Here is a 16027-nt window from a genome sequence, read left to right as displayed (position 1 = left end):
GCCATAAAGTAGAGTTGGGGGGACTTTTGCCCGGAATGCCTCCAACAGATACCCAAAGTGCCTTTTACCTGTTGATTTATATAGTGCTCTTAAGCCATTTCCCTGAGATTTTGCCTTGTGGGTGCTGTTTTCAATATGGGATTTATTGCTTAAATTGCTTTTAACAACCTTTCTAATTTTTGACCTCCCAATTCCCAGCTGAAGTTTTCTAACCTCAGTTTTTTTCTCCCCTCCATACACATTACCTTACTTTTAGAAATATTGATTTTCAGGAAATGCTCTTCGGAGAAAGTATGTAGTAATTGAAGACGATTATTGAGTCCTTTTGGGGTGAGGTCTAAAATCAGGATATCATCCGCGTACATTAGGCAAGAGATATATGTATCTCCCAAGCGTGGGGCAATGCTTTCACTTGCGGATATAGTATGGGGAAGGTCACTAACGTAAAGGGAAAATAAGAGGGGGGCTAAAAGACAGCCCTGCTTGAGGCCATTTGCAGATGGTATGAGCTGGGATAAGCCTCTTTCCCCTCCCATTAATACTCTGCACCATGTGTTATCGTGTAAGTCTTGTACCAGACCTAAGAGACCATGGGGCATTCCCAGAGCGCGTAGCTTTCTCCACAGTAGTTGACGATCAACCTTATCAAAGGCCGTGGAGAAATCTATGAATGCCACATAGACTCTCCCTTTTCTGGCTCCAATATATTTGTCTGTTATTACCTGAAGGGCTGCCAAGTTGTCCAAGGTACCGTGATATTTCCTAAAACCCGTCTGCTCAAGTGGAAGAACGCCCGAGTGCTCCACCCAAGTATTTATCCACTTGAGCAGACATCTTGTGAAAACTTTGCCGATTGCATCCAGTAAGGCAATCTGGCGGTAATTCTGGGGGGATAGGCGATCTCCTTTTTTAAACAACGGCACCAGGATACTTCCCTTCCAGGACGGTAAAACCTCACCACTTAGTAAACAAATATTAAAGACTGGACAGAGTAACTTGCACCATTTTGCCCTGTTCTGTTTTAAAACGTTGATGGGCACTTCGTCCGGGCCCATGGCCCCGGAGTGACGCATTTCACTAATGGACAAATCTATGTCCTTTTCAGTAAAAGGTTCTAATGGCTCACTCATTTCTTGTTGCCACACTTGAGGCACATCTACATACCAGACAGGGACAACCACCCAATAGACAGGGACAACCACACACCAGACAGGGAGAAACAAACACCAGACAGGGACAACGACACCCCAGACAGGGACAACCACACACCAGACAGGCCCATCTACATACTTGACAGGGACAACCACACACCAGACAGGGACAACCACACACCAGACAGGGAGAAACAAACACCAGACAGGTACAACCACACCCCAGACAGGTACAACCACACCCCAGACAGGTACAACCACACACCAGACAGGGACCTCCACATACCAGACACGGACAACCACAACCCAGACAGGGACAACCACACACCAGACAGGGACAACCACACACCAGACAGGGACAACCACACACCAGACAGGGACAACCACACACCAGACAGGGACAGCCACACACCAGCCAGGGACATCTACATACCAGACAGGGACAACCACACCCCAGAGAGGGACGCTACATACCAGACATTGACAACCACAGACAGGGACAGCCACACACCAGACAGGGGCAACCACACACCAGACAGGAATAACCACACACCAGACAGGGACAACCACACACCAGACAGGGACAACCACACACCAGACAGGGACAACCAAACACCAGACAGGGACAACCAAACACCAGACAGGGACAGCCACACCCCAGACAGGGACAACCACACACCAGACAGGGACAGCCACACACCAGACAGGGACAGCCACACACCAGACAGGGACATCCACACACCAGACAGGGACAGCCACACACCAGACAGGGACAGCCACACACCAGACAGGGACAACCACATACCAGGCAGGAATAACCAGGCGGGGACAACCAGACAAGGACAACCACACACCAGACAGGGATAACCACACACCAGACAGGGACAACCACACACCAGACACGGACAACCACACACCAGACACGAACAACTACACACCAGACACGGACAACTACACACCCGACTGAGACAACCAAATACCAGACAGGGACAGCCACACACCAGACAGGGACAACCACACACCAGACAGGGACAATAATACACAGGGTGGGGGGAATGAGCGGGAAGCTGAGACATGAACAATCGAGAACAATCGAGATCATGCGATCTTTATATAACTATGTAACCGGCCCGGAATGCCAGTACTACACTTGCTATGTCTCCCCCCCCCCCTTGGGCGTTTCTTCTTGTCTATCCCTTTGTACCCCTGTATACATACTGTACCTTGTATATATATACTCTTCTTTCAATAAAAAATTACAGAAATAAAAAAAAAGGAAAGTCACCCTTTTGTTAGACCTCAGTGGCCACGATCCTGCCCCTATGAATAGCTCCCTTCAAGAACCACAGCGGGGTCTCCGTCCCACTGAAGCTGCCCCCACCTGAGCAGGTGCACTTACCACTCACAATCACGGAAGGGGCGAGAGTTGTGAACTCATGAAGGTGGGGTCAGACTGCGCCCCCGAAGAGAACAGAAGCGCATAGAAGGACCGGCAGCAGCATCTGGTGTCAGGTGGTCCCACAGTGGTGCATCCTACGCTCGAAGACCCTCATCATATTAGGCCCAGGAGGGCAAGCAGCCATTACCTGCTCTGCTTGAACGAAGGACTCTGGTGGATTCGGAACCCCAGACCCCTGTTTACTGAAAGAAATTTTGCCTCTTCGTACACTGCTGCCATTAAAAGACATCCCTCTTAATTGAAGAAACCCTCGGTTATTGAAGGAGCAGGGGCGTAGCTAGAGCTTGTGGCGCCCGGGGCTATCCTTCAGATTGCCGCCCCCCTGGGAGGGTGCTCGGGAAAAAGGACGGCGAGCACCTGAAAGAGGTCCGAGAGACACGTAGTATCGCCGCTAATAGTTACCTCGATCATGCAAGTTACATGCACATACATGACACGGTCCAGGTCTAGACAGCCCTGTCCCCAAAATAGTGCCGCCTGGGGCGGACCAACCCCAAATAGCTACGCTCACACTCACTCTTCTCTCCATCCATCCTTATCTCCATCCAGCTATTCATCTCACACGTTAACACGTCAAAACAATATGGAAAGAATCCTTTTTCTTCCTCAAGACCCTACTGAATAAAAACCTTACATAAATTTCCAGGATTAAGATCTCCACATATTACCCAGCATAGTGACAGAAATAGAAGAATCCAGTGGACTGTATGTAGGCCTTGCTCTGTTACTCAAGTGCAAAACCCAGCGTGTACAAAAGGCAGCAGTAAGGCTTCTTCTACATCTTGCAGCCACAGAGCTTAGTAACGTATGTCACACCTCCAATAGCCCCCAGTTTCTCAGAGGATTTTCTTCGAAGGGCTTGGCATAGTCCACAAAATCACCTACTGAGCTTACATGAGACATGAATGTCCCTGACCAAAACCTAGAGTCAGTATCTAGACACCTCCCCTTTCCACAAGAGGGGAAATGACACCCTTCTCACTCCAAGCAGCTAATATACCATGAGACATGTTTCCTAGATTAATTTACAACTTTTTAGAATACCTAAGATTTAGGAACGATCTAAAATAAGGCATTTTCCCACATCTACTAAACAATACGCAAATACTAGTGAAATGCCATCTCACCCTTTATGGCTGCTTACTAAGTTCCCACTCCTGTCCACCTAGGGACTTTAGACTCCATCACCGAGCCTACAATCACCTACTACCCCTATGCATCGTATATTAAAGTCCAACAACAAATCATGATTGAATCACCATATCCATCTATCTTCTTTTACTTATTTTGCTATCTTTAATTTCTTTCCTATATTGTCTTATGAGGCTGAGCTCGTGCTTTTGCTTATATTATGCTCCTGTAGAACCCCTATATCATTACCGGTTGCAAAGTATGCTGCTTACTTACTTATTTCCAAAATTCATTTTAATTTAGCTGCTTGTGTATACTTTTGTAATAAAATGTTCCAAAAACCACAGAAAAAATAATGAGGCAAGAGGGTAATGTGCAGATATAAATACAAATATACACATGAGCAGCCGTGCAGCAATGTGGGGGATCTACCCACCTCACAAAGGGAAACAATAGTAAAAGGAAAAAAAACATTAAACTAGAAGGACGCATTGGCTGTTGGCAGAAGCAAAATTTGAATGACACTACAGCAGACCAAAGGATGGAGAGAGCTAACTGAAAGCCTCTGGCTCAAAAGTATTATATATGAGGTCAATGAACTTCAGGGGAGCATGCAGCAGGCTGCACTGATGTATGCTTCCCTCAATGCCCTCAGGCCACTTTCCCAAAGTGGAAACTGTCTCTCAAGGACAGCTTCCACTTATGCGGGTGGTATCCTTTCAATGCTTTGTGACTGCAAATGGGGGCAGCAACCATTGCTATATAACCTTCTGAGTCACAAGGAAGTGGGGCGCCATGTTTATACACCGTTTTTTCTTGCAAACCGCAAGCAGTTGCAAAACGGGCATTGCGAAGTGCAAATCCATTTGTGACTCATGTTTTCAGTACATAATGACACTGGGTGGGTTATGCACTTGGATTGGCTCCAGTTTTGTTCACCAAAGCCCTGTGAGTGCAAAACACGTTAGTACATCGAGACCTAGGTCATGTTTCTTTAAAACCTTTGCAATAAAGGAGTAGGGGGTGTGAGTTAGTGATGGAGCATGCATGAAAGATTCAGTTTCTGATGACAAAATATCAGTCACAGGGGACTATTTTTACTCCTCGCCATTCAGTCACAAGAAAGACAAATAAAGATTTACTTTCTGTGTCTTCAGCTAGTGGCGGCATGGTTATAAACAGCCCTGTGACTGATGGATTGTCAGGGATAATTCCATACATTAGCTACCAAAATATATCGCTATAAGTGGAGGCCACAAGCCTAGTTTCCTGTCAGCCTGCAGCGTGTCATTTCAAGCCGCATATGCATCCGTAGCCCCTCCAGCAACATCCCGCCCGCGCGCAGCCCTCTCCAGCTCCTCGCTACCCTATGCTTCATTCGCGCCTTATTTCGGCGCTCTTTTAAGTAACGCACTGACTTCCTGCTCTGCCTTCTAAGTTATTTTAACGTTTCCATACTAGTAGCCCGTGGCGTGGCCTCCTGCACATTTAGCGCCTACATATGTAATTGCATTCCAGTGGTATGCCAAGCACTTTACATCAGCTAGATGAGATTTAGTTCAGACAAGGTGAATATAATGCATTTAGTAAGTGCCAATATCACAACCTTCAGCCCTAATGCGCCGGTTACAAGATAAGCCTCGGCAATTACTGTTTTACAACATTGCGGTGGTTTTCATTGCACTACTAGGTGCATCGACTGTACAGTAAGTGAATAATTTGCTGCCTAACTCAATAAGGCTCCAGTTGAGTGCAAATGGTACCTCTTCACCACCCAGCAGGAGCCTATGTGGACCACAGAGCTGTGCGTGAGCAAACAAAATAAATGAGGTAGCAAACAGTGCATTACAGGAGGAAAAAGTGACAAGTGTGCAGGTTACAAGAGAAAACAAAGTACAATTTGAGGTATAATACTGCAATATATGCTACAGTGGCGTAACGAAACTTGAGGGGGCCCCAAGTGCAACGCTCCATGTGCAACGCACATGGAGGGCCCCAACAGGATATGCATATGTGAGGCCCCAACTGCAACTACAAACAAATGGCTGACCGAAAAACAAAACACATATTGCCAGACAAAGTGTGGCCTGCCTGACGGCAAAATCAATCTGGATAATAACCTCAGGACGACTCGGGCCTCTCTCCCTCTGTTACGTGAGGAAATGCCAGTCCCTAAAACTGAGTCTAAATGACCACCACCTGCAGCTGCAACCACCGACATTAATAAAGCAACAAACCTTGCCTCAATTACTTCAAAAGTGAGCGTCCGTTCGTTCCCCAAGGAAACCTCAAAGTACACGCAGACAACTGTGTCTCCTCTCTGTGTGTGTGCTACAGAGCCGATGGGGCCCTGGAGCACGAGGGCTGCTGCGGGGCCTAAAAAAGACGTTTTAATGACCCCAGGAGGATGCATCCCACCCCACCCTCTGAGGCTCGCCTGCCCTGCAGCTCCAGTGGCAGGCGCGAATGGGCGGCAGGAAACAGGACAAGGCAAAATTAAATGATTGCCGGTGGCCACGCAATCTCTGAAGTCATTTCCGGGATGCCTCACGCGCGCACTTTTAATTCTGCTGAAATGCGCGTCACAATGGTTACCAGCCCCATGCCCCCACCCTAAAAGAGCGAAGACCCACGGAGCACTATTTAATTTGTAAAAGAGGCAACCGCGAGGTGTAATGATGGGGAACCGAACACAAGTTATGTAAGCACTTCACATCCCAGACGATGTGAAGTGCTTACTGGCTGCATGGCCGGGGCCCCCCCCGCAACGCGGGGCTGCGTGGGCCTGTGTTACGACCCTGATATGCTAGACACGCAGGTATAAGAACAAACGTTACGTCAATTCGGCAAATGGGTTGCTGGATAAAAATTCAAATTGGAATTAATTTTCGCTTTACCTTAATGTGGCCGTCGGTGTCGGTGTCTCTCTCGACTCTCGAGTCGACTCGAGGCGGCACAGATGGCAGGCCAGGCCCAGTGCATGCAAGCACCAACAGCCAACTCAAGAGAGCGCACTGCGCACGCGCTAGTCTGCGCCACTGCTACAGCGTGGGCGGGCGGGGGCTGGCCAAACAGATACCCAGGGCCATCATTGGTAGCGCTTTAGGCTCTCCAGCCCACACTCCGGGACAGAAGGCAGTGTCTGTACTCTGCGCATGCGCGGCTGTTGATCCAGCAGGCTCTCTTGAGCCCACATTCGGGGCAGAAGGCAGTGTCTGTACTCTGCGCATGCGCGGCTGTTGACCCAGCAGGCTCTCCAGCCGACACTCCGGGGCAGAAGGCAGTGTCTGTACTCTGCGCATGCGCAGGTGGTAACCCAGCAGGCTTTCCAGCCCACACTCCGGGGCAGAAGGCAGTGTCTGTACTCTGCGCATGCGCAGCTGTTAACCCAGCAGGCTCTCTTCAGCCCACACTCCGGGGCAGAAGGCAGTGTCTGTAGTCTGCGCATGCGCAGGTGGTAACCCAGCAAGCTTTCCAGCCCACACTCCGGGGGCAGAAGGCAGTGTCTGTACTCTGCGCATGCGCAGCTGGTGACCCTGCAGGCTCTGTTCAGCCCACACTCCGGGGCAGAAGGCAGTGTCTGTACTCCATACTCTGCGCATGCGCAGCTGTTGACCCAGCAGGCTCTCCGGCCCACACTCCGGGGCAGAAGGCAGTGTCTGTACTCTGCGCATGCGCAGCTGTTCACCCAGCAGGCTCTCTCCAACCCACACTCCGGGGCAGAAGGTATGTCTGTACTCTGCGCATGCGCAGCTGTTGATCCAGCAGGGTCTCTTCAGCCCACACTCCGGGGCCTTGGTCCCTCCGGGCACAAGCAGGGGCTGCCTCGAGTGCTCCCCATCCTCCACGCAGTCCTGGTCGCCATCTTGACTTGGGTAAGAATCACCTTGGTTTCTTCTTGAGTTTGCATCTTGGAATGACGGCACTTTCAGTTTGCTGCTTGTTTTGAACACAAATGATGTCATGAACTCTGTGGCTTGACACATGTCGTCTGTAGGCGTTTTTCAATCAGCTGGCACAAATACTAGAATGCAGCATCATACAAGACTCATGAGACTGTTTTTTACTAGTGGTTTCAGGCTTATGATTCTCTCTTGCAGGGGTTGGAATCTGCTTATAACTTGTACCTTTTTTACAGGTTTTTTTAAGACTGTTATTCTTGGCTAAGCGGCACAGTCTTTCATGCACTAAGATTGTGTTTGTAGTTTTGTTGTTGATGTGCATTTTCATAAGTTATGACGAAGGACCTTTCTGGTCCGAAATGCATTGCAGTAGTTGGCAGGGGTCATTCATGTGTGCACTGTGATAAGGTTTCTGAAAATTATCACTATGACTCACGGTCCTGGTCTGACTCTAAAGGAATGAAGTGATGATGCTATGCCTTGTGTTTGATTCGAAGTGATGATGCAATGCCTTGTGTTTGATTCTAAAGGAATGAAGTGATGATGCAATGCCTTGTGTTTGATTCTAAAGGAACGAAGTGATGATGCAATGCCTTGTGTTTGATTATAAAGGAAGGAAGTGATGATGCAATGCCTTGTGTTTGATTCTAAAGGAAGGAAGTTATGATGCAATGCCTTGTGTTTGATTCGAAGTGATGATGCAATGCCTTGTGTTTGATTATAAAGGAATGAAGTGGTGATGCAATGCCTTGTGTTTGATTCTAATGGAATGAAGTGATGATGCAATGCCTTGTGTTTGATTCGAAGTGATGATGCAATGCCTTGTGTTTGATTCTAAAGGAATGAAGTGATGATGCAATGCCTTGTGTTTAATTCGAAGTGATGATGCAATGCCTTGTGTTTGATTCTAAAGGAATGAAGTGGTGATGCAATGCCTTGTGTTTAATTCGAAGTGATGATGCAATGCCTTGTGTTTGATTCTAAAGGAATGAAGTGCTGATGCAATGCCTTGTGTTTAATTCGAAGAGATGATGCAATGCCTTGTGTTTGATTATAAAGGAATGAAGTGGTGATGCAATGCCTTATGTTTGACTCTAAAGGAATGAAGTGGTGATGCAATGCCTTGTGTTTGACTCTAAAGGAATGAAGTGATGATGCAATGCCTTGTGTTTGATTATAAAGGAATGAAGTGATGATGCAATGCCTTGTGTTTGATTCTAAAGGAAGGAAGTGATGATGCAATGCCTTGTGTTTGATTCTAAAGGTATGAAGTGATGATGCAATGCCTTGTGTTTGATTCTAAAGGTATGAAGTGATGATGCAATGCCTTGTGTTTGATTCTAAAGGAAGGAAGTGATGATGCAATGCCTTGTGTTTGATTCTAAAGGGATGAAGTGATGATGCAATGCCTTGTGTTTGATTCTAAAGGTAAGAAGTGATGATGCAATGCCTTGTGTTTGATTCTAAAGGGATGAAGTGATGATGCAATGCCTCGTGTCTGATTATAAAGGAATGAAGTGATGATGCAATGCCTTGTGTTTGATTCGAAGTGATGATGCAATGCCTTGTGTTTGATTCTAAAGGAATGAAGTGATGATGCAATGCCTTGTGTTTGATTCGAAGTGATGATGCAATGCCTTGTGTTTGATTCTAAAGGAATGAAGTGATGATGCAATGCCTTGTGTTTGATTCTGAAGGAATGAAGTGATGATGCAATGCCTTGTGTTTGAGAGAATGCAGTATAAGATGCTCCACTTTACCTTCCCTCTGCAGTGCACTGCAACTTCGCCCACTACATGTACTTGTGATGTACCTGAAGCATATACATCTTGGTTGATCATTGATCACGTTATTGTATGTCAAACTACATGTAGGTTACTCCCAGTTATGTGTTTTTAAAAAACAAATGTCAAAACTCCAGTGAAAGTTCATTGTCAATCTTTAAGCCATGGCTCGCTCCTCATGAGTTGCGTGAATCAATCAATCAATCAATAATATCACTTGTATAGCGCGCTATTCACCCGGAAGGGTCTCAAGGCGCTTGGGGGAAGGGGGCCGCTACTGCTCGAACAGCCAGGTCTTGAGTTGTCTCCTGAAGGCGAGGTGGTCCTGGGTCAGCCGAAGGTGGATGGGGAGGGAGTTCCATGTCTTGGCCGCCAGGTAGGAGAAGGATCTGCCTCCGGCGGTGGCTCTTCGGATGCGTGGTGCGGCGGCGAGGGCGAGGCTAGCGGATCGTAGCTGGCGGGTGTGCGTGTGGAAGGTCAGGCGGTCGTTGAGGTACTTGGGGCCCAGGTTGTGGAGAGACTTGTGTGCGTGGGTGAGGAGCCTGAACGTGATCCTCTTGTTGACGAGGAGCCAGTGCAGGTTCCTCAGGTGGCCGGAGATGTGGCTGCGTCGAGGGATGTCTAGGATGAGTCGGGCGGAGGCGTTCTGGATGCGTTGTAGTCTTTTCTGTAGCTTGGCTGTGGTTCCGGCGTAGAGGGTGTTTCTGTAGTCGAGCCGGCTGGTGACGAGGGCCTGGGTGACCGTCTTCCTGGTTTCGATCGGGATCCATCAGAAGATCTTGCGGAGCATGCGGAAGGTCTGCAAGCATGAAGAGGAGACGGCGTTGACTTGTCTGGTCATGGAGAGGGAGGAGTCCAGGATGAAGCCCAGGTTGCGTGCGTGGTCTGTCGGCTTGGGGGCGGTGCCCAGGGCAGGGGGCCACCAGGAGTCGTCCCAGGCGGAGGGTGATGGTCCAAGTATGAGGACTTCCGTCTTGTCTGAGTTCAGTTTCAAGCGGCTGTTTTTCATCCACTCGGCGACGTCTTTCATCCCTTCGTGGAGGCCGGTTCTGGCGGTGTCGGGGTCTCTGGTGAGGGAGAGGATCAGCTGGGTGTCGTCGGCGTAGGAGATGATGTTGAGGTTGTGTCGGTGTGCAATGGCTGTGAGGGGTCTCATGTAGACATTGAAGAGGGTGGGGCTGAGTGATGATCCTTGCGGGACACCGCAGATGACTTCGGTGGCCTCGGAACGAAACGGGGGGAGGCGGACTCTCTGTGTTCTTCCAGCTAGGAACGAGATGATCCACTTCAGTGCCTTCTCTTGGATGCCGGTGTTGCTGAGGCGCTGGACTAGGGTGCGGTGGCAGACAGTAGCGAACGCGGCGGAGAGGTCCAGGAGGATGAGTTTCGCTGTTTCCCCGTTGTCGAGAAGGGCTCGGATGTCGTCGGTGGCTGCGATGAGAGCGGTCTCAGTGCTGTGGTTGGCTCTGAAACCGGACTACGAGGGGTCGAGGGATCCGTTCGTCTCGAGGAAGGCGGCAAGCTGTCTGTTGGCGATCTTCTCGATGACTTTGGCAGGAAAAGGGAGGAGCGAGATGGGGCGGAAGTTCTTGAGGTCGATGGGTTTATCTCTTCATTTGTTTGCAGTTTCAGCATTAAGTATTTGGTCAGTGTAGTAAACTAATGTGCTGCATGGTGCTGTTCAGCACTGAGTTTATTGTAAGTCTTGTCCATTTAATTGATCTGCGTTGTTAAGTCTCGCCTAAAACAGCGCTTTTGTTAGTTTCACACATTTCCAAGCCCCACCACATAATTCGACATCAGACTACATAATTCTACTCAACACAATTACACAACACACCACATACATCCAATCCACACCACATAATTCCACATCATATCACAAACTTCACAGCACACCACATGATTAAACTCCACTACATGCCACTCCACAACACCAAATACCAGTCCACATTATTACACTCCATAACCCATTTCCCACTCCACATAATTCTAGCACATTCAATATCACATAATTACTATTCACATAATTCCACAGACACACTATGCCACATAATTCCAGTACACAAACCCACTGCATACCACACAATTCGACCCCTGTTTCCCGCCGTGGAGGTTCTTACTAAAACACGGTGTGAGGTCTGCATAACTGGGAAGAGAACCCATGGAAAGAGGCATTGACCATCCCAGCAGGTTTGGATTTTTCAAAGTGCATGCAACTTCAGTACTTGCACAGAGAAACAACGCATGCTACCTCAACCAAAGTGTAGTTGTGCACAGAGTCACAAGACCTACAAGAACCCATTCAGACAAGAGAATGAAAACCTTTGCTTGTGCAGAGTCTGGAAATTGGCAGATTAAATGAACCAGCAGTATTTCGCAATGCAATAGGCCTTGCAAGTACACGATTTTGAGCTATTGCCATTTCAATGCCTTTTATTCATGTTTTGGTTTTTAAAAACATAAATAAAAAGCACTGTCATTTTAAATACCAATAGCTCAAATTTGCGTAAATGCTACACCTATTGCATTGCAAATGCTTGTTTTTTGTTGCGCGTACTTTAGAGCAGACTTGTTTGCTTTTTTAAATATGTTTTACCAGCAAACACAAGGAGATGATGGACAGAGTGCTGAAACTTTTCAGACACTCACCCCAAGTTACAGATTTAGCTCACTTTGCCACCCTAGTTTACACCCAGCCATCTGCAAATCAGTCTTCACCATGTGCATCATGGCAACAGTCCAGACCAAACTGCCAAGCCAGGTCTTCCTTGGACCAGAAACAAGCATCCTGGGACCGGTTTCGGGGTAACACCCCTCATCAGCCAGGCTAGCTTGAATCCCAGGATGCTTGTTTCTGGTCCAGTTGAGACCTGGCTTGGCAGTTCGGTCTGGACTGTTCCCATGAGATACAGGGTCAAGACTGATTTGCATATGGCTGGGTCTGAACTGGGGTGGCGAAGTGAGCTAAAGAACGATGATGGATTCAACCCAGATCTGTGACTGGGGGTGAGTGTCTGAAAAGTTTCACTGGTCCATTCAAATCTCCTTGTGTTGGCTTTGTTCACCCTAAGTTGGCAGGGTATGCCCAGACATGGGTCCCTTGCTCACTTTGCCACTGGATTCAAGTTAGCCTGGCTGAAGAGTCGTATTACCCCAAAACCGGTCCCAGGGTGCTTGTATCTGAAAGAGACTATTATTTATAGATTCCTTACCTTAGAATAACCTCCAGGCTTCAGACTGGATCCGGAGAAATTTTTTCTTAGCAGTACCCCTGCACGTCGGTAGGTGGCGTTGGTCGACTCCGTGTCCGTCGTTGTGGTCGCCATGATGACGTCGCGGTGTCTAGATCAGAGAGAGCGTGCCCCTTACTCAGTTTTTGACTAAACCCTTTTTCGACTTTTGACAACCTCTTTTTTTTTTAGTCTTCAACTTCTGATAGCAAGAGGGCTGTCCCATTGTCGGACTAGCTTCAAGCCCTGTGACTCCTGTCACAAGTTGATGCTGGTCACCGATCCGCACCTCGTGTGCCTTTGGTGCCTGGAGCGCAACCACGATCCGTAGTCGTGCTATGACTGCCCGGGCATGAATCTGAAGTCTTTGTGGCAGCGGTCCCGAAAGCTTGTGGATGCCCGGCAGTCCGCTCTGCGTCACTCGAGGGCCCCTTCGAGAGGAAGGTTGTGGGACCAGTCACAGAGGCATCATCATTCCTCGTCGAAGTCTTCGCACTCCTCTGGTAAGTCGAAGCACAAAAAGAAGGCGAAGAAGCATTGTTGCTCTTTGCCTTCTCCCCGTCCGTCGGCTAACGCGATGCGGGACCCAGAGCCTCGACGCTCTCTAGCTCCTTCCTCAGAGCCCGCTTGGAAAGCTCCGCACTCCCTGCCCAGCTTCGTCAATTTAATGAAGCACTGCACAGCATCTTTGGGCAGCCAGCCTCCACAGGCGTGCCTTCGGGCCCCACAGACTCGGCTGGGGGTCATAGGCCTTCGATGTCAGCTGCTCTGGCCCCAGCTCCAAAGGGTTCCCAAGAATCCAGGCCTGGTTCTCGATCATGCCGTTCACCTCACAGTACCTTCCCCGGTGCCGTTTCTAGTGGTGACACCCCTGACGCAGGTTGTGCCCCCAACCGGTGTCGATCCCAGCCTCACCCTGACGTGGACACGGTTCTGTGTGGAAATTTGTCAGAGATCAGTGTTAGCATTTAGTAGAAGCCATCTTGTTTCTAGCAGCCATCTTGTTGACCATGTGCTCGCCATGGCTCTTTCCTTCTTCACTATTGTTTGCCCTTGTGCTGTGATCAAACACTGACTATATTTACCCTCTGTTACTTTGCACATGCTCAGAAGAGTCTGTAGCTGCCCATGCACCTGTTTAGGTTTGTTACTGTCAGAATATCTTTGCTAAAGTCAGCAACTGTTGGCTCCTCCTTCTTTGTTGACTGCATTCTCTGTATGACCATCTATGTATATAACTTCCTATGTGTGCTTGTACCGCCTTCTTTTGAGCCCTTGTGTGGGTATAAGAGGCCCATGGTTCTTCTACTCCTTGTGCTACTTCATACACTGCCGAAGGGTGTTGTGTGAATTTAGTTCCTCCTCATGAGGTTTAATAAATAGTTTTCTTGATATTTCAGCTTCTGTGCCATTTTCTATTTATTGGTCTGAGGACTTGTGTTCAGAGTAGGGCGAACCCTTAGCACCGGTAGGCCTTGCTGAGGTCTACTTCTATAAATTGGTGTCCAACCAAGTGGGACTTATCGGTGACTCGGATGCCCAAAGGAGTGGTCGAAACAGAGGATTGGAATCTCGCTACAGACGATCACTGCCCGATCACTTGGCACCCACGGCGTTTTTCCTCCCTTCCTTATCTGACCCTCCAGGCGGTGCCGGTCCTCGACTGAGATTCCTTCTGGTGTTCACCTTGCAGAGACCATTTGGTCGATTCAGAACTTGGCACTTCGAATCAGGAGACTTTTGCTTGGTAAGGTTGTTTGTTGCGATGCTTTTTGGTTTTGGAATTGTATGGAAATTGGCCAATATTTGGAATTTGGATATATATGAATTGCAATTTATATAGACAGGTAATGAGGAGATTTTTATCTACTTTTTATAAAATTTGAACTGCACACCCTAACTTAAGTGCTACTTTGCATATAATATTGCATATGCTGCAATATTTTTGGCATGCCTGTTCTTAGCACACTTCGTGGAATGTGTTGCTTTCTTGGAGGTACCAGTATGGAACTTGAACGGAATCAGCCGGTTCCCCTGGAGGGGACACCAAATAGAGACATGTATATTAAAATGGTATTTTTTCTAAAATGTACAGCACGTTATGGAATAAATCTACTAGTAAGGGTGGCCTATAAATGGGTCATTTGATCTTAAAAAGATTCAGTATGTGGAGCAATGGATGTTTAAACGTAAAAGTAGACAGGATATATTTGATTGTGTACGAATGTGAGAGTAAGAAGCACGTGAACATGTGAAAAAAGAGCAAGCTTTATTAGAAAAAGAGCAACGCAAAAATATCCACGCAAAAGCGTTGGAACTAAAGAATAAAGAAATGAAGGAAATAAAAGAGAGAGAGGATAGGGAGCGTCGTTTACAGGTAAATGGCCAATACCCTGTCCGCCGCCCCCTTCACCATCTACTCAAGAAGCCACAGGATGATTCCATTTTGTTAGATCGCTCCCCACCTCCATACACTTTTCCCTCTGCTACTACTATTGATTCTGATGATGATATTTGTCCTATAGATCAGGATCAGTTAGGAACCGATGCTCAGCGTCAGACTCGCTCAATTCTACCGGCTGATCGTGCAGCCGCTCTTAGATCAGCTGCTCGCAAAGCAGCTTGTGATAACATTTCTGCTACAGATCTTTTAGCCAATGTACAACAATGGCAGGATAGGGAACTGTTATATTTTGTCGAAACGTTTAGCACAGAACTAATTGCACGGTTTAGAAATAATTAGACAGATTTAGAGCCTCTTGATATAGCAAACGATAGTAAATAATGGCGTGACGGTCTTTTTCTCCCTTTCCAGGTGGCTGACCTGATTAGACGCGTGGTTAAACTATGAGCTGATGCACTCCATTTGCGAGAGGAGAAAAAGGCAGCTGCTGCAGCTGAGCAAACAATTCAGACCTCCATGCCGCAGGATGCTGCTTCAGGACAGATAAGAATAGTGTGGTTCATGGGAAACCTATGCGGGAAGCCACACCCTTGTATGTCCTGCCTAAGAGTACGGGATCAGATGATAATAAGGATTCCACTGATGCGAAGGGTTATTTTATTTATAATCGGGTTTATGCTCCCAGGAGTAGAGCAGATGTCATGGCTCTTAAAGCTGCTTTGCCTGACCCACGGAAAAATCCGACCGTCTTTTATGAAGAAGTTGAGGGAGCTATTAATTCTTGTACAATGACTTTGTCTGATATTGAAATATTTTTGGGCTTATTCTACCCCCTGATATGTGGCGATCTATTCGTAAAATCGATGATCATGTAACTTTTGGGTATGTTTGGAAGGAATTAGAGAGGATCGATTCCGAAAGGGAACCCGCACAGAAACCGCAACAAGTGATTTTAGATCTTCC

The 16027-nt window shown here is 47.8% G+C and overlaps 1 protein-coding gene and 1 long non-coding RNA gene across 3 annotated transcripts in view; one reads left to right on the top strand and one right to left on the bottom strand.

The window, feature by feature from the left end:
* Nucleotides 1–16027, bottom strand: part of LOC147737962 (uncharacterized) — a 435987-nt gene that overhangs the window by 38904 nt on the left and 381056 nt on the right. Inside the window, exon 1 of one of the 2 annotated variants that reach the window (XM_086949760.1) lies at nucleotides 6639–7095. The exons of the other annotated variant lie outside the window; for it this stretch is intronic. The gene's annotated coding sequence lies outside the window, so the exon portion shown is untranslated. Of the gene's footprint in view, nucleotides 1–6638; nucleotides 7096–16027 lie in introns of those variants that run through there. 2 annotated transcript variants of the gene reach the window in all.
* LOC147737965 (uncharacterized) overlaps nucleotides 7505–16027 on the top strand; it is a 64934-nt gene continuing 56411 nt past the window's right edge. Inside the window, exon 1 of the long non-coding RNA XR_015305518.1 lies at nucleotides 7505–7616. This is a non-coding gene — a long non-coding RNA (uncharacterized LOC147737965). The remainder of the gene's footprint in view (nucleotides 7617–16027) is intronic.

Source organism: Lissotriton vulgaris, chromosome 1_1 (genome assembly GCF_964263255.1).
Source record: "Lissotriton vulgaris chromosome 1_1, aLisVul1.2, whole genome shotgun sequence".
NCBI classification, from domain to species: domain Eukaryota; kingdom Metazoa; phylum Chordata; class Amphibia; order Caudata; family Salamandridae; genus Lissotriton; species Lissotriton vulgaris.
This window is presented reverse-complemented; position numbering and strand designations above follow the sequence as displayed.